Here is a 19489-nt window from a genome sequence, read left to right on the forward strand (position 1 = left end):
GAGGTGTTCTCGTTGTAGCAAAGGAAATTGAGGGGAGCTGAGAGACAAGTGCTTACAAAACATATACAACAGGATGTTAAACCTTGCACTCATCAACTCATCATAAAAGGATTACTGGACACATATTGAAGATTTTGGGGAGATCTATTGACAGGACGGTTTGATTCAAAGGAGAATTTTTATGCAGAAAATGGAATTGAGCTGGAACAAAATACTCACACACAGTGCAAATATCCAGGTCCTGAGGTCCTGATGAATGGAGTAATTCAATCAGAGTTTGGCATTACAGTTACTGAGATTGCCATCTGAATATCCACCTGTAGTATCCTGTAATACAAATTTATAAAATCTGTCACTGTCAGTTCAGGTTAGAAACTCACACCATCCCCTCCTCCTGGTCCAGGATGACTGTACACATTACCCCTTGTGGAGGTCAGTAGTCAGTTCAGGGGGAAATCTATGTGGGTTTCTATGATTTTCCAACTTCGGACTTCATGTGACTGAACAGGGCAGATCTTTGACACACGGGACAGAATGTTCCAAGAGTCAGTGAGATTTGGAGAGCAGGATTTCCTTCCTTTTCTTTCCTTCCGTTCTGCCGCTGTGCCTCATCAATAAGACATGGGGGGGGGGGGGGGGGGGGGGGGGTGAAAGGCTCATGCAGCTCGATGGGCAAGTTGTCTCCATTCTGACCAAAGGGCAGCAAGATCCTCCCAGTCACTCCAAAGAGTCTCTCTGAAAAGACAGCAACTCAGCATGCTTCCCACTGTCCGGTGCTCCCTGGAAAGGTTTAGAAGAGTGAGGGGGGAGTCTCCTAGAAAATGTAGAACAGTAAACTTCCAAAAGGATTATAAACAGTTTACAGAGATGGATTCGGAGAAGTGGACAAGTTGGTAAATGGAGCATAACTTGGGATAATGTGAAGTTGTTCATTTTGGAGGAGGTAATAAAAGAACAGAGGACTATTTAAATGGTGGAAACTGTAGAAAGCTGCAACACAAAAGGGACCCAGGGGGTAACTGTGCAGGAAACACAGAAAGCTAGCACACAGTTACAACAGGTCATCAGGAAGGGGAATGGAATATTATTCCTGATTTCAGGGGATTTGCAGTATAAGAGTTTGGAGTATATACCTGAGAGCCACTTTATATATGCGAGTGAGACCACATATGGAGTAATGAGAGAAATTTTGGTCCCTTTATTTAAGGAAATACATCACTTCATCGGAAGCATTCAGAGAAGATTTACTGGGATGATCCCTGGTTTGCAGGGACTATCTTTTAAGAAAAGGCTGAAGAAGTTGGGACTGGACTCATTGGATTTGGGGGAGAATGAGAGGCGATCTTATTGAAACATAGGCTTATTAAGGGGTATGTCATGGTAAATACTGAGAGGATGTGTCCCATCATGAGGGAACCTAGAACCAGATTCTGGGTCAGTTGCAGAATCAAGGGTTCTGTTTTAGATTTGTCAACTTTAATGCAACACAGACATGGGTAAGGGGTTTCAGTAGCAATGGAGCTGGGGTGAGGTGGAGAAAAGCAACATTTTAGAGATTGGAATTCCAGGTGTTTGCAATTGTGTACATGTCTGATCAGAAGGTTACCTTGGGGTCAGAACATGAGAGCAATATTGTTAAGTTCTGCCTCAGGCATTTCCCAGTAAGAGGGAGGGGCTGAGCAGTAAGGGAAAGTAATTTGTAATAGCAACTGAAGGCAATGGGTTTAACCATTGCAGTGTTTCATTGGAGGAAATTGCAGCCAATCGAGTTGTAGGCGTTTGGTAAGCAGTTTGATGAATGAGTAACAGTGGAGCAATGGAGAGGGATGATAGGGAGAGAGAGCTGGGCATTGTCAGTGTACATGTGAAACCAATACAATGTCACCTCCTGGCAGTATGTAGGTGAGATACAGGAAGGAACAAAGATAGATCCTGGATGAACACCACATATGAGGAATTCAGAAAGGAAAGGGAGAGTGGAGATGGAGCAGGATTTTCCAACAACCTTGAGGTCAAGTATTAGTTCTTAGCAGAATTGGAGAGAAGGACATAACCAGAAAAGACAGACAGAACAACGAACAATATTTGTGAATTGGTGAGGGGGAGTGATGAGGAGGAGCCAGACTCCAAAACTGCTATTTCTACATCAGTGACATCACCCAACTCCACCCTAGTCTCAGCTCATTTACTGAAATACTCATCCATCCTTGTGTTATCTCCAGACTACGTTATCCAAACACAGTCCTGGCCAGCCTCCCACATTCAACTTACATATAATCTCAAGAGTATCGAAAACCCTCCTGCCCGAGTGCTCACTTGTACCAAAACTTGTTGATTCATCAAAAGGCTCCTTCCAAGCAACAATTTAAAATTCTCTCCCTTGATGTAATTCCTGGCTGTGAACATCCCTGTCTCCCTGCACCACACAACCTGAGAGACCTCGACAACTCATTTTCTTTCAGACTCCCAAAGATGCATTTATTCATTGCTTCACCAGTCTGGCTGTTTCGACACGGTCAAGGGAACAAAGTCTGGAATTCGCACCCTGACCCTCTCAGACTTGCTTTCCTCCTTTAATGTATTCCTGAAAACCTGCTTATTTGGCAATACTTTTGATCACCTGACCTAATATCCCCATCTGTGGCCTTATGTCAGAAATTCTCAATTTCTGTGAAATTATAAAAATGATAAAAATACAAACCGTTGTTGATTTGCACACACATTGTCAACTCTTCACTGTCACTGAGTGAATAATCTGTAACATCTCTTACCCAAGTCACCACACCAACTGCAGCTGTACAAGGAAGTCAAACATCACCCTCTCCACAGGCAATGGGGCTTTGGCATTAATCACTGGTGTCTGTGGAGAGAGAAACACATAGTTGATATTTCAGGGAGTGCTAAATGCATTACAGGAAGTGAGAATGTTGCAGAATTTGATGGTCAGAAATGGAAGGAAAATGCACTCTTTTGTTGAAAAAAAGATTTATTCACTGGCAAAGATACTGTGGAAAATTTAGTCCGTTGAGAGAGCAGCACATTGTCAGGGGTTGGGCAGCAGAGGAAAATTAACTTACAAAAGGTCTGTGAAAGTAACAGTAAAACACTAAACAAGCCAAACAGCCTGTGCCCAAAGACTTTAACTCCCCTTCCCGCTCCACCAAAGATATGCAGGTCCTGGGCCACCTCCACCGCCAAATCCCAGGCATCTGATGCCTGGACGAACAACGCCTCATCATCTGTATTCAGATCCTCCAACCACATGGGATCAATGTGGATTTCACCACTTTCCTCATTTCCACTCCCCCCACCTTATCCCAGATCCAGCCTTCCAACTCGGCACTGCCCTTTTGACCTGTCCTACGTTTCCATCTTCCTTCCCACCAATCAGCTGCTGCCTGACCTGCTGTGCTTTTCTAGCATCACACTCTTTGACATTGAAAACATCCTGACTCTGACACTGTGTAAATCCTGCCCTATCACTCCCTGCCAAGGAAGGCTGTGCATGCGTCCCCCTACAGCTTGCCCCTCTCAAAGTTGGCAGCCACACACATGTCCCGTGGATCACTGCCCCCAATAAAGATGGCGGCGATCACTCACACCTTTCACCATTTGAAGCATTTTCCCGTTTGCCACAAACACAGGCCTGGGATTTTCAAATTTGTGTTTTCCGATGTGCACTAAGTTCTGTAAAACGTCTCAGCCCGTTCCATTAAAATTTCCTTCTCTTCCTGATCAATATGTCTTTCCTTAACCATGCCCTGCACCTTCACACATTTCCAATGCCTTGATCACAACATCACAGTGCTGCCAGTGAAGCTTATCACGTGGTATCACTTTATTCCTGATGAAGGGCTTTTGCCCGAAACGTCGATTTTGCTGCTCCTTGGATGCTGCCTGAACTGCTGTGCTCTTCCAGCACCACTAATCGAGAGGCTTATCACGTGGTTGAGTGTAGCCACGCCCCTCATTCACTCAGACCAACCGGCACTACCTTGTCTTTCAGCCCCGTCCCCATCCTTTTATTGGTCCTGCACTGAGATCAATCACCAGAGGCCCTTTGTGGGCTGGAGCATGCTCAGTGCTTCCTGCTTTTGCTGCTGTTTATCAGGTATAAGAGAGAGAGTGTTCATTCCTGTTTCTCCTAATGTCAGACATTAACAACAACGACCTGCATTGTATGGAGCCTTTCACACTGACAATTCTCCTAAAGTGCTTCACGAATGCTGGAAATGTTGATTAAAGAGAACAACTTTAAGATACATCTTTGAGGAGTATAGAGGGGGTTGGGAAGGATATTTAAGAGATTTTTAGATCAGACAAACCGTCTAAAGAGCAACCCACCCAGACCAATTCCCCTACATCTAACACGACGGGCAATTTAGCATGGCCAATTCACCTAACCTGTACATTTTTGGACTGTGGGAGGAAACCGGAGCACCCGGAGGAAACCCACGCAGACACTGGGAGAATGTGCAAACTCCACACAGACAGTTGCCTGAGGTGGGAATAGAACCCGGGTATCTGGCGCTGTGAGGCAGCAGTGCTAACCACAATGCCACCGTGCCGCCCATCTGCAACTCTGTCCTCTGCAGCTCCAATCATGGAGTGATGTCTGTGGAGAACAGCTTACGACAGAGACAGTTAGTGGCTAACCGTAGTTTAGCAACCCCATGTCCTAGCCCCCTTACCCCACACACCAGTCCTTGTTCTCACAGCCTGTCATTACACACTACCTATGGTTAGCCACTAACAGTTTCCACTAACAGCTAGTAGCCCTCCCCCAGCTAGATCGTTATCCACTCCTTTATCCAACCCTTCTTCTCGCTCTATTCCCACCTATCCTTTAATCCTTACATCCCCCCCTAAACCCTACCTGCTGCATATAAACCAACATTTTTTTCTCTCAGTATCAGTTCTGAGGAAGGGACACCGGATCTGAAATGTTAACTCTGATTTCTCATCACAGATACTGCCAGACCTGCTGAGCTTTTCCAGAACCTCCTGGTTGTTTTTTCTGATTTACATCTTCCGCAGTTCTTTTGGTTTTAATTTACCGGGAGTTTGTAATTCAGGTCCCACAGCCTCTGTCCCAGACTCTGCTGTCTCTCCCAACCCCACCCAGTGACACGGCACCTGCACAGCTCATGGACCTGTGTCATCTTGCTGGCCACACCCCTCATTCACTCCCATTGGCTGCAGGACCACACAGACTCTCCTCCCATTGGTCTGGAGCTGCCGTCAATCAGCCGGGCCCCATTGTGATGAGAGTGGAGGGCTAATCCCTCTCTCTGCCCTGGGATGAGCTTCATCATTCACAGTGAATGGGGCAGTACCACAGAGCACAGGGGCTGGGGGCTATTCAGCCCATTGGGGCTGTACTCTCTCCCTCTGGAGATGCTGCAAATCTGTCCCAAATCCCCTCCTATTTGCCCACAGCCCCCCAAATCTTTCCTTAAAAATTAAAATTCCAAGTCTCTTTCAGAATACCTGCTGAATCTGTGTCATTCAGACTGTTCCAGATGCTCAGAACTTACTGAGTACGATAATGTTCACATTTTCACTTTGTATTATTTGCCAATTACTTGAAAGTAGTTACTAAAAGTTATGACAGTGTTAACAATTCCTCTCTCTCCTCAAATTCAAGACCTTGGAACCAAATCTGCACCAGGTCAAAAACACTGCTTCACCTTCTCAGCTCCAAGGACAATTAACTGTGCTTCAGCTTGCTCTCCACAAAAGAGGAACGCATCTTAGTTTATTAACGTCATAGACATATACAGCACAAAAACAGAACTTCGATCCAATTCATCCATGCCAACTAGGAATCCTAAACTACTGGAGTCCCATTTGCCAGCTATTGGCCTGTATCCATCAAAACCCTTCCTGTTCACGTACCCAATCGGATGCCTTTTAAATGTTGTGATTTTATCAGCCTCCACTACTTCATCTGGCAGCTCATTCCATCCACACAACACACTCAGCTTGAAAACGTTGCCCTTAGATTCCTTTTAAATCGTTGCCCTCTCAACCATGTGCTCTAGTTTTGGACCCACCTAACCTCAGGAAAAAGAACCCCGGCTGCTCACCTTATCCATGCCCCTCGTGATTTTATAAATCCCCATGAAGTCACCTCTCAGTCTTGGACTCTCCAGGGAAATTAACCCCAACCTATTCAGCCTCTCCCTGTAGCCCAAATCCTCCAAACCTGGCAACGTTTTTATAAGTCTTGTCCGAACCTTTTCACGTTTCACAACATCCTTCCCAGAACAGGGAAAATCAAACTGAAAACAGAATACGAGAAGTGGCTTCATCAATGTCTTTTAAATGTTGTAATTGTACTAGCCTCCACCCCTTCCCTTGGCAGCTCACTCCAAACATGCACTGCCCTCAAACTGTCCAACTCTGGCAAAGTCCTTGCAAACATTTTCTGAAATGCTTCAAGTTTCACAATATCATTCCTGGAACAGGGAGATTGGAACTGAAAACAGAATTCCAGAACAGCCTTAATCAATGTCCTGTACAGCCACAACATAATGGACAGCATAACAAACGCTGCATTCACTCCCTTAGCTACCTGTGACTCTACTTTCAAGGAACTATGAACCCTCACTCCAAGGTCTCTTTGCTCAGCAACACTCCCCAGGACCTTACCAGTAAGTGTATAAGTCCTACCCTGATTTGCCTTTCCAAAAGCCAACAGCTAACATTTATCTAAATTGAACTCTGTCTGCCATTCCTTGCTCCACTGGCCCATCTGATCAAGATCCTGTTCTATTCTGAACTAACCTTCTTCGCTGTCCACTATACCTCCAATTTTGGTGTCTTGTGTAAACCTACTAACCATACCTCATATTCACATCCAAGTCATTTATTTAAGGACCCAATAATCGATCCTTGTAGCACACTGCTGCTCACAGTCCTCCAGTGCACAAAGCAAACCTCCATCATCACCCTCTGTCTCCTACCATCAAGCCAGTTTTGTACCCAAATGGCTTGTTCTCCTTTCATTCCATGTTATGTAACCTTGCTAACCAGTCTGCTTTGTAGAACTTTGTTGAATGTCCATATAAAGAACGTTCACAGCCTGGTTTAATCAATTTTCTTTGTCACTTCAAAACATTCAGTCAAGTTAGTGAGACACGATTGTGCGCGTACAGAGCCACATTGACAACAGGAGAAAGTGAGGACTGCAGATGCTGGAGATCAGAGCTGAAGATGTGTTGTTGGAAAAGCGCAGGTCAGGCAGCATCCAAGGAACAGGAGAATCGACGTTTTGAGAACGGCTGATGCCCGAAACGTCGATTCTCCTGTTCTTTGGATGCTGCCTGACCTGCTGCACTTTTCCAGCAACACATTTTCAGCTCCACATTGAAAACAGTCAATGATTATTCCTTACTTTTCCAATTAGATGGATATCCTGTCCCTCAGAATCCCTTCCAACAACTTGCCTGCCACTGACTTCAGGCTCACTGTTCTCTTGTTCCATGGCCTCTCCTTATCACCTTTTTAAAATAATGGCACCTCACCTGTAACTATCAATGATACAAATACCTCAGGAGAGGCCCAACAATCACTTCCCTGGATTTCCAGACAGTTCCAGGATACATTTGATCAGGTCCCAGGGCTTTATCCACCTTGATGCGATTCAAGACATCCAGTAACACCTCCCTGTAACATAGATACTTTTCGAGTTCTCTCTGTTTATTTCTCCAAACTCTCGAGCTTCCATATCTTTCTCCAGTAAAAAGGACGTGAAATATTTGCATATCTTTCCCACCCCCTGTGGTTCCATAGACAGCCTCGTTAATCTTTAAGGGGTCCTATTCTCTGGTCCAGTTCATCTTTTGTCTGTGATATATTTGTTTAATCTCTTTGGAGTCTACTTAAATCATTTCCTGAAGCTATTTCATGTCAAACAGCATCAGCAGCAAGCAACAGAGCTAAACGATCCCACAACCAGTTGAACAGATCGGAGCTCTGCAGTTCTGCCACACCCAGTTGTGAATGGTGATGGATAATTAAACAACTCACTGGAGGAAACATCACAGATATCCCCACCCTTACCGATGGAGGGGTCTCACACACCCACGCACCAGATAAGACAACAGTATTTGCTGCAATCTGCAGCCAGAAGTGCAAAGTGGGATGATCCATCTCAGCCTTCTCCAGTGGTTTCCAACATCACAGATGTGAGTTTTAAGCCAGTTTGATTCAGTTTGAATAACATCAAGAAATGGTTAAGTAGTGCAAAGGCTACGGGCCCTGCCAACATTCTGGCAATAATACTGATGGTTTGAGCTCCACAACTTGCCACCCACCAAGCCAAGTACCGCTCCAGCACTGGCACCTACCGATAATGTGGAACATTGCCCAGGAATGTTCAACACAAAAACACAGGGCAACCCAACCCAGGCAATTTCCCTCTATCAGTCCACACTCCATCAGCAGTAAAGTGATGGAAGATGTTATAAACAGGTCTACCAAGCAGCAGCTGCTCAGCAACAGCCAGCTGAGTGACACTCATTTTAGGCTCCACCAGGTCCATTCAGCTCCCGATTGTGTTACCGCCCTGATTCACAACCTGACAACTAACTGAATCCCAGAGGTGAGGTGAGGGTGACAGCCCAGTCCCACTCCAAGACTACTATTTCTAGCTGTGTCTACCCTTGTCTCAGCTCATATACTCTCATCTACCTTGTGTTATCTCCACACTTCAGTATCCAAATATACTCCTGGCCAGCTTCCCACATTCAATCTCCCTGTAATCGTAAGAAAAACTAAATGTCTGCTGCCCAGTTACTCCCTCGTACCAAACCTTGTTGATCCATCAAAAGGCTCCTATTCATAATCAACAACGTAGAGCCACAGAGATGTACAGCATGGAAACAGACCCTTCAATCCAACCCGTCCATGCTGACCAGATATTCCAACTCAATCTAGTCTCACCTGCCAGCATCCGGCCCACATCCCTCAATTTAAAATTCTCACCCTTGATTTAATTCCTGATTGTGATCATCCCTAGCTCGCTGCATCACACATCCTTGAAGACCTCGACAACCCATTCTGTTCGAGACTCCCAATGATCTGTTAATTCATTACTTCACCTGCGTGGCTGCTTTTACAGTTGCCAAAGCAACATTTTCTGAAATTTGCAGCCAAAACCTCACAGGTCTGCTTTCCCCCTTTAAGACATTCCTCAAAGCCTGCTTATTTAGCAATGCTTTTGGTCACCTGACCTAATATCATCAGTCTCTGACCTTATGTCTAAAGTTCCCAATAATATTTTTGTGAAATTATAAGCATGATGATAAAACTACAAACTGTTGTTGATTTGGACATTACCTTCAAATCATCACTGTTGCTGAATGAATACTCTGTAATGTCTCTTGCCTAACCACATTGTGGGAGCACCTTCACCACACAAACCGCAGCTGTACAAGAAAGTCAAACATCACCCTCTCCACAGGCAACAGGGCTTTGGCATTAATCACTGGTTTCTGTGGAAGAAGAAACACAGTTGATGTTTCAGGGAGTGCAAAACAGATTACAGGGAATGAAAATGGTGCAGAATGTGATCGTCAGAAATGGAAGGAAAATACACTTGCTTATTGGAAAAATGAATTCTTGACTGTCAAAGATTTTCCAGAAAAAAATTAAGAAGCAGCACATGCTCAGGGGCTGGGCAGCAGAGAAAAATTAACTTACAAAAATGTCTGTAAAAGTATTCGTAAGATACTAAACAGACCAAAAATACACCCATTGTTTGATACTGAGCAAGCTAGATATTGACAAAGTGCTCATAAGGGAGCCCAGAGATGAAGCAGAGCTGTATAAGCTGTTATGATCCCACAGTCATCGAGATGTACAGCACCGACACAGACCCTTCGGTTTAAGTCATCAATGCCAACCAGGTATCCGAACCTAATCTATTCCCATTTGCCAGCACCTGGCCCATTTCCCTGTAAACACTTCCCAATCATATCATGTGTCTATTTAGATGCCTTCAACAAGTTTTAATTGTACTAGCCTCCATCACTTCCTCTGGCAGCTCATTCCACTCACTGCATGAAAGAGTTGCCCTTTAGCCCCCTTTGAATTTTGGCCCCGTTCACCCTAAAGCAATGTCCTCTACTTTTGGACACCACTACTCCAGGGAAAACACCTTGTTCATTTACCCTGTTCATGCTTCTCATGATTGTATAAACCTCCATAACATCACCACTCAGCCTATGGCACTCCAGGGAAAACAGACCCAGCCTTTTACGCCTCACTCTGTAGCTCAAATCCTCCAACCCTAACAACATCCTTGTAAGTCTTTTTTGAAACCTTTCAAGTTTCACAGCACCCTTCTGATAGGAGGCAGGCCAGAACTACACACAATATTCCAAAAGTGGCCTAACGAATGTCCTGTACAGCAACATGACCTCCCACATCCTGTAATCAATGCTCCAGCCAATAAAGGAAAATACACTGAACACCTTCTTCATCATCCTATCTAACTGCAACTTGACTTGCAAGGACTATGAACCTGCAGTCCAAGGTCTCTTTGTTCTGCAAGCGTCACCAGGGCCTTGCCATTCAGTGTATAAGTCCTGGGCTGAAAAACGTGTTGCTGGAAAAGCACAGGTCAGGCAGCATCCAAAGATCGGGATAATCGACATTGCGGGCATGAGCCCTTCTTCAGGAATCCTCATGCCCGAAATGTCGATTCTCCTGATCTTTGGATGCTGCTTGACCTGCTGTGATTTTCCAGCAACACATTTTTCAGCTCTGATCTCCAGCATCTGCAGTCTTCACTTTCCCCTAGTGTATAAGTCCTGCCCTGACTTGCTTTTCCAAAATGCAGCACCTCACATTTATCTAAATTAATCCGTATCTGATCAATATCTCACTGGAACCGGAGGTAACCTTCTTCACTATGCACAATACCTCCAATTTGAATGACCTGCAAATTCATTAACGATAGCAAGTCATTTAAATGAATGACGTAACAAATCCAGAAATAAACATCCATTTCTCTGAGTTTGAATGTGCTCTGTGTAAATCCTGCCCAATGACTCTGTACCAGAGAAAGGCTGCACATGCGCCTGGCTGCACCTTGCCCCCTACAAAGATGGCGGCCACGCACGTGTCCAGTGAATCGTTGCCCCGAATAAAGATGGCGGCGCTCACTCAGGCCTGCAGCCACACTGAAGCAATTCCCCGTTTACTCCAAACACGGGACTGGGACGTTCAAATTTGTGTTTTCCGACGTGCACAACATGTTTGTAAAACCTCTCCGCTCATAGCAACACAGTTTTTCTCCCGTTTTCCTCTTTATTTATTTCTTTCCTTACCGTATCCTTTCGCTCCATAACTTCCCGAGCATCCATTACAGCGACTCTCCTCCGCGCGCGAGGGTGATCACGTGGTTTAGTCTAGTTCTGCCCCTAGTTCACTTTGATTGGTTGGAGGACCAACCTCCCGCCAGGTCCTCCAGGTCCGCCCACCGTCCTTTCATTGGTCCGGAACTGACATCAATCACCCGAGGGGGTCCCTTTGTTGGCTAGAGCATGCGTAGTGCGTCCTGCTTTTGCTGATATGTTGGGTAATGTGATGGCAGAGGTAAAAACAATGACTGCAGATGCTGAAAATCAAATACTGGATAGGTGGTGCTGGAAGAGCACAGCAGTTCAGGCAGCATCCAATGAGCAGCGAAATCAACGTTTCGGGCAAACGTTGATTTCGCTGCTCGTTGGATGCTGCCTGAACTGCTGTGCTCTTCCAGCACCACTAATCCAGTAATGTGATGGGAGAGTTTACTGAGGTGAAAGATCCCTTTGTGTGAGCTCTGCAGTAGATTTCCTTTATTAATGGAGGAAATTGCCTTCCTACTCATGACTGTATAGCTGTGATTGATGAATCAATGCCATCTGAACCTTTACATAAACACACCATTTTCACAACATCTGAGATCTTCAGCACATTGTATGGAGATAATCTCTTCTTTGGAGATTAAAAAAAAGCATGAAATGGAGCCTCAAGGAATTGGAGCAGGAGGAGGGCATTCATCTCCTCCAGCTTGTTCCCCCATTCTATCAGATCATGGCTGGGCAAACCCAGACCTCAACACCTCCTTTATGCTTGATCCGCATAGCCCTTAACTGCTCAATATTTTAAAAATCTATCTGCCCTCTTTTAGAATAATTTGAGATAGAATCATAAATTCCCTACTGTATGGAAACAGGCCCTTTGGCCCAACAAGCCACACTGACCCTCTGAAGAGTAACCCAACCAGATCCATTCCCCTACCACATTTAACTTTCACAATTGTTTGGGCTAGAAAATTCTAGCCATTCACTGAGAGAAAAAAATTCTTTACATTTTTTACAAAATGAATGTTCCCTTATGTAATGTTTGGTTTGAGACTTCATTGGTGCTATAAGATCTAGTGTGGGTGCTTGCATTTCAGTCATAAAGTCAAAGAGATGTACAATACGGAAACAGACCCTTCGGTCCAACCTATCCATGCCGACCAGATATGGTTGTGGGCGGCACGGTGGCACAGTGGTTAGCACTGCTGCCTCACAGCGCCAGATACCCGGGTTCATTTCCCGCCTCAGGCGACTGACTGTGTGGAGTTTGCACGTTCTCCCCGTGTCTGCGTGGGTTTCCTCCGGGTCCTCCGGTTTCCTCCCACAGTCCAAAGATGTGCAGTTCAGGTGAATTGGCCATGCTAAATTGCCCGTAGTGTTAGGTAAGGGGTAGATGTAGGGGTATGGGTGGGTTGCGCTTCGGCGGGGCGGTGTGGACTTGTTGGGCCGAAGGGCCTGTTTCCATACTGTAAGTAATCTAATCTAATCTAGTCAACATCTACCCTGTCAAGCTCCTCAGAATCTTGTTTCCATAAGATGACCCTTTATATTATGTGGGTGGCACAGTGGTTCGCACTGATGTCTCACAGTGCCAGAGACCTGGGTTTAATTCCTGCCTCAGGTGACTCTCTGTGTGGAGTTTGCACGTTGTCTGCGTGGGTTTCCTCCGGGTGCTCTAGTATCCTCCCACAATCCAAAAAAAAGTACAGGTTAGGTGAATTGGCAATGCTAAATTGCCTGTAGTGTTAGGTGAAGGGGTAAATGTAGGGGAATGGGTCTGGGTGGGTTGTGCTTCGGCGGATCGGTGTGGACTTGTTGGGCCAAAGGGCCTGTTTACACAAAGTATGTAATCTGTTTGTCGAGATTCTATTGAATAATGACCTAACCTGTTTAGCTATTCTTGATAGGTCAACCTTTTCGTTCTCAAAGCAGCTAACTGAATCTTTTTTTGAATGGTCTCCAATACTGGTTTATCCCTTATTAAATATGAGAGCTAACATTGTATACAGGACTGCAAGTGAGGTTTCGGCAATAGCCAGCGTGGGTAACCAATCCTCACTCCGTGAAAATACGTTATCCCTGACACAGTGAGCTCCTGTATTATGCAATTTACTTTTATGTAGCACCTTATCATTTGCATTTTTAACATCCAAATACAGAACATCATTGGATTGCCCTTTATCAGCTCTGCTTGTTATCTCCTCAATGAACTGTTGCAAATTTGTCATAGTGTCTCTTTCACAAAACCCAGTCTACCATGTTAAATGATAAGCTTTTCTAAATGTCCTGCTATTTATTACTTTAATATTCGACTCTGCCGTATTACAAAAGCCGATATGAAACTAACTAGTCTATAGTTTCCTGATTTCTATCTCCCTTCCCTTCTTGAACAGGTACATCAATCCACTGGATGCTTCCTGTATCCCCTGATTCTGAAATATTCCAATCGATGCCTTGAATATCTCTGCAGTCAGTTGCCCTAAAAGTGTTTGATCCAGGCCATTAGGTCCTGTCTACCATTAGTCCTATTAGTTGGTCAATACTTTGTCCCTTGTGACAAAGACTGTTATAACATTTTTCTCCCCATGATTAACTTGCTTATTTGCTACCTTTAGGATGATAACGGTATCCTCCTTCATGAAGATCAATGTAAAATATCGGTTTAAATTATCTGCTGTTTCCTTGTACCCATTGTCAATTCCACACACAGAACCTCCAAGGGTTCGATGCTGACTTTAGATACTCAATTTTTATATACCTGTACTACTCTTGCCATTCATTTTTGTTTCTTGTCAATTTAATTACATGATCAGTTTTCTCCCTTTTTAGTCATCCGCGGCTATGTCATTCTTTTCCTTGTGGATACTGCTCTTGACTGCCTTTGTTACCCACGGGCGGTTCACCTTTCTATTCGCGTTCTCCTTTTTGCTTCAAATTAACTTTTGCTAAGAATTATCTAAAACAAAACTCATCATATTACAGTGACTGAGCATGTGATTTTTTTAAACATTGGATGCCTTAATGTTCTCATTGGGTTTTGCTGTTTTAAGGAAGATCTGAGATCATCTGCAAAGGAGGTGGCAGCTGATTCACTGTTAATTTCCAAAATTAATTTGAATACTTGGAAAAATAAGTTATTTGCATTTCTGTGAGAGCAGGGATCTAGCCAAAGAGCTATTTTAAAAAGGTGGCACAGTTGTGATGGGTTGAATAGGGGCCTCTGATTTCAAAAGCACAATGTGATCCAAGTTGTCTTCTAATCTGTGCTGTACTAATTCTTTCTGATCGAGATGACTGGGTTGGCATGTGTGCAGGTTGTAGCAGGATCTCTGACTGCCACAAACTGATCTGGGGGAACAGCTCCTGTGTCAGTGACAGTGCTGTTGGACTAATGGAAGCAACAACATTCAGACTTCATGAAGCAACTGCGAACCAGGGCTGCAAACCCACAATCCGAAGAACTGCAGGTTCGGTGAATTGGTCATGCTAAATTGCCATAGTGTCCAGCGATGCACAGTTTTGGTGCATTAATCAGGGGTAAACATTGAGGAATAGGATTGGATGGGATACTCTTTGGAGAGTTGGTGTGGATTTCTTGGGCTGAAGGGCCTGTTTCCACAACGTAGGGATTCCATGCTCTGAGTAATTTTGGGGATCTAACAGAATCCTGGTATTCAGAGGGTTCTCTGTTAGTTAAAATAGTATTGTACACTCAGCTTACATTTCCTTCTGAAGCAGTTTGAGGTAGACTGCTCTGTGCAATTTTACAAAACAGATGCTCTGGAACCAATCATGGAACAGCTATTTTAGACCTGATAATATGATTGATTAATGAGCTCAAAGTAAAAGAGCCTTTTGGTAAGATGCAATGCAGCATGATAGAATTTAGCTTTAGGGTGAGGAATTTGGTTCTTCAACTAGTATCTAAACTTAAAGGCAGTCACAAGGGGATAAGGTAGTAGTTCGCTAAACTGTAATGGGACTCTAGTTAGAATGTTAAAGCAGAAGAATATATTCAGTTATTTTATTATTCTCAACAATATATATTAACTTGTAAAAGAAATGCACGATGAACAGCGGTGCATAGCTGAGGGAATTATGAGTGACATCAAATTGAAAAAGATGTACAAAACTGCAAAGATGATGGTAGACTAGAAAGTTTAAAAAATTCAAACTATCGAAGGATGAACAAAACAACAGATGGAAGATATTTTGTCCCTTGTCAGAGAGACTGTTGTAACATCTTTGCTCCCATTAATACCTTGCTTATTTCCCAGCATTAGAATGGTAACAGTATCTTCCAGATTAGTAAGATAATTGGGCAATTTAACCCACCAGTTACTCAGCCTAAAACACAGTGCTCTTGTGATGCTGTGGTAGTGTCTCCAACTTTGAGCCAGAAGACCTGGAACTGTCCCACCTGCTCCAGAGGTGTCATAATGCATTGAAATAGGTTGATTGGAAAGCAATACTGAGACAAACTTCAGTAATTGAATGGACAATCTTGATGATCTCTGGAAATTCCAAACATGACTGTTTTGTATCCTCACCTGAGGCCTGATCTCAATTAATCTGCCTCATTTAAATGGAATTGCCTTTTCTTGTGTTGAATATAATTCAAGTTTGTCCTGTCTGCATGCCCCCTTGTGCAAAACATGTTGCAATCTGTCAAAGAATAAGATTGAAAACTCAGATCAGCTGATAGCCTGTTCAAGGGCTTAAACCAGTGGCCTTTTCCACTGGGACAGTAGGCGCTACAGAATTGATCCCATTTCCCATTAAACTGAGACAGGAGGTGGTGAGCTTGCTGAAATGTCTTTCACTGAAACATTTTTGAATTAAAATAAATTACTTTGGTTGCGGTGCAATTGAATTTAGACACTTAGTGGGGAGTATCGACTGTTATCTCTTTGTTTGTTTCATCGCAGATTTAATGAGACCAGCCCAACGCCAGCCGAAACTGCGGAGAAACTGCCAGATATTAAAATGCGTAACTCTGCTTCATTAGCCAATCTGACTGAGTCATCCAGACTCAAACATCATAACTGGAGGTGGGCATTTTGTGTTCACTGTGGATGCTTTTACAGAGTTCAAAATTAATGCATAACATATTTCTTGAGAACTGAAAACAACAAATACTGAAGATCACAGGAGGGAGCCGATGGCTGAGCGGTATTACTGCTAGACTGTTTATCCAAAGATCCAGGTTACATTCTGGAGAACCAGGTTCGAATTGTGTCACAGGAAATGGTGGAATTTGAATTCAGTGAATATCTGGAATTAAGAATCTCATGACCATGAATCCTTTGTCGGGTTACGGAAAACCCATCTGGATCACTAACATGATTGAAGTAAGAAGCTACCATCCTTACCTAGTTTGTCCGACATGTGACTCCAGACACATAGCAATGAGCTTGACTTTTAACTGCCCATTGGGCAATTAGGGATGAGCAATGAATGCAGCTGAGCCAATGACACTGTCATCCCATGAACTTCTTTTTCAAAAAATATTGATGGAGAGACCAAGCTAACATTTTGAGTCCAGATGATTCTACATCAGATCTCTGATGGAGTCATCGAGACACATCGTTAACTTGCTTGGTCTCCAGGGATGCTTTCTGACCTGCTGTCAGCTCCAGCATTTGCTGTTTTCAGTACAGGTTCCACCATCTGTAGTAATTTCCTTCTATACTTCTTCATTATGTTGTTTATTAAATGTCCACTAAATTGCAGCTACTACTCAACACCTTACCGACAGAGTACTGTGGCCCTGGTGTCAAAAGCCTCCATTAACTTGTTCAATTACACCATAGTTTAGGACAATTGCAAAATGCCACTGTGGCTGAAAAGAATAGAATCATAGTCACCAACATGGAAATGAACCCTTCGGTCCAACCCATCCATGTCAACCAAATTTCCCAAACTATGCCAGTGCAGTTTGCCTGCATTTGACTCATATTCCTCAACCTTTCCTATTCATGTCCCTCTCCAAATGTCTTTTAAATGTTGTAACTGTACTTGCATCTACCACTTCCCCTGGCCGTTCATCCCGTGTCCCAACCAATCTCTTTGTGAAAACGTTGGCAACTGATAGTTTCACTGTTGACTACGGTGTGTGAATCACTGGGGATGATTGTTCGTTCAGGACCACCCCTGTCTGAGCACGGCTTGAATGTAGCTTGGGCCTCCTTGTGGGTTACCACATGCTACTCAAGGCTTTGTATTTGCACAGCGCAGCTGTCTATGGGTGGGGGTGTTGTGGAAGGAAGGAGGAGGCATGAAGGAATTAATGAATTTATGGAATATGGGTGTCACTGGCTGTGCGAACATTTATTGCCTCATTCTAATGCCCTTGAGAAGGTGGTTGTTAGCTCCCTTTTTGAATCACTGCAGTCCGTGTGGGTTGTAGGCCTATTGGTAGTACTGTTGGGAGGGAATTCCAGAATTTTGGCTCAATGACACTTCAGGACTGCTGAAAGATTTTCAACTCCAGATGGTAGTGGTTTGGAAGGGAACCTACAGGAGGTGATGTTCCCATGAATCTGCGTCCCTTTTCCTTTTATTTGGGATTGGTCATAGGTTTGGAAGATGCTATTGAAGTGTTATGAATTGATGTAATGTACCTTGTAGATAGTACATAGTGTTGGTCTGGGCATTAGTGGAGGAGGGAGTGAATGTTGTGCCAATCAAGCAGTCTGCTTTTTCCTGACACTGTCAAGCTTCTTGAGTGTTCTTGGAGCTGCACCCAAACCTAGCCAAGTAGTGAATATCCTATTGCACTCCTGAGTTGATTCTTGTAGATGGTGGACAGGCTTCAGCGATTTGGAGGGTGGTTTACTTCCCGTAGTTATATGGAAAGTCCACTTCAATTTCTAGTCAATGGTAAACCCCCAGAATGTTGATGGTGGGGGATTCGGTGATGGTGGGTTTGAAGAAAGAGGCTGCAAGGTTTTTGGTAAAGGAGCTTCAGGCTGAAAGCTAGTGAGGGGGGAATAAGGTAGAGGTTAGAAACGGATAGGTGGGGAAAGATGCTTCAAAGGAGACATCACGGTCTTTTCTCTGTGCTGCGCCCAGCTGGTCTGCTGACACTACTATAGAGATATTGTGCCTCACCTCACCAAATCAAACAGCCTCTCACCATAGTCTTTCCAATACCATGCCCATTAAACACCTTGTATTTGTCCATTCCTCTTACTTCCTCCTTTTGAAATAAGAACATTAGAGCATCAGAATTAGGAGCAGGACCATTAATCCAGCCCCTTGTACCTGCTCTGCCATTTGATACAGACATGGTTAATCTCATCTAGGCCTGAACACCACTTTCCTGCCAGCTCTCCTTAACTCTTCAACCCATTACTAATTAAAACCCCGTGTGTCTCTTATTTAAATTTACTTCATGTCCCAGAATCCACATTGTTCTGAGGTAGTGAATTCCCAAGATTCACCATCCTCTGAGAGAAGTATTTCCTCCAACTTTCCTTTTATTGTAAACTTACGACAACTCATTGTAGATTTAATCATCTTCTCTGCATCTACTTGGTCAATCCCTTGACTATTTTATAGACCCTCAATGATACCACCTCTCATTCTTGGGCTGTAATGAATATGAATGCAAATAGTGGTTGTCGTTCAGCTTGTGACATTTTAATAACTGTGGCAGAGGATGTTGGTTCAAAACTGAGCTGGACAGTTAGTGCTTTTCAAATAAGAAATAGTTGATGAGATTAAGTACATTAATATATTGGAGTTTTGTTTTTAGGAAGACTTACTGTTGGGAAGATTTGGTTAAGGGAATATTGCAGTCAAAGCTGTGGAAGATTAACCTCCACCCATGTGTGAGGTCGTACACTGTGGTCAAAAGACTAAAGAGACCACTTCCTCTTTGGAAATATGTCCTTAAATAGGGCAGAGGGATCTGGAGATAGGAATGAGTCACTGGCAGCAAATGGCCCCGGTTTGTGAGGTTAGATGGAGAAGTAGGTCATGGGTTTATTTCGGGGGCGACAGAATGGGAATGTGTCCGATCTGTGTAGGACCATGGACAGGTCACCCTTGGGGCACTGCACACAGTTCGGATCGGGGACAGGTCACCCTTGGGGCACTGCACACAGTTCGGATCGGGGACAGGTCAC

At 44.0% G+C, this 19489-nt stretch overlaps 1 long non-coding RNA gene across 3 annotated transcripts in view; it reads right to left on the bottom strand.

The window, feature by feature from the left end:
• The window catches only part of LOC140470944 (uncharacterized), a 32364-nt gene extending 20947 nt beyond the window's left edge, over positions 1 to 11417 (bottom strand). For 2 of the 3 annotated variants that reach the window (XR_011956804.1, XR_011956806.1), the window contains exons 1-4: positions 11340 to 11417; positions 9394 to 9500; positions 2772 to 2860; positions 220 to 327 (exon numbers count right to left, since the gene is read on the bottom strand). This is a non-coding gene — a long non-coding RNA (uncharacterized lncRNA). The remainder of the gene's footprint in view (positions 1 to 219; positions 328 to 2771; positions 2861 to 9393; positions 9501 to 11339) is intronic. The other variant, XR_011956805.1, reaches the window with a different exon arrangement.
• Between the last annotated feature and the right edge of the window lie 8072 nt (positions 11418 to 19489).

This window comes from Chiloscyllium punctatum, chromosome 52, assembly GCF_047496795.1.
Source record: "Chiloscyllium punctatum isolate Juve2018m chromosome 52, sChiPun1.3, whole genome shotgun sequence".
In the NCBI taxonomy this organism is placed as follows: Eukaryota; Metazoa; Chordata; class Chondrichthyes; order Orectolobiformes; family Hemiscylliidae; genus Chiloscyllium; species Chiloscyllium punctatum.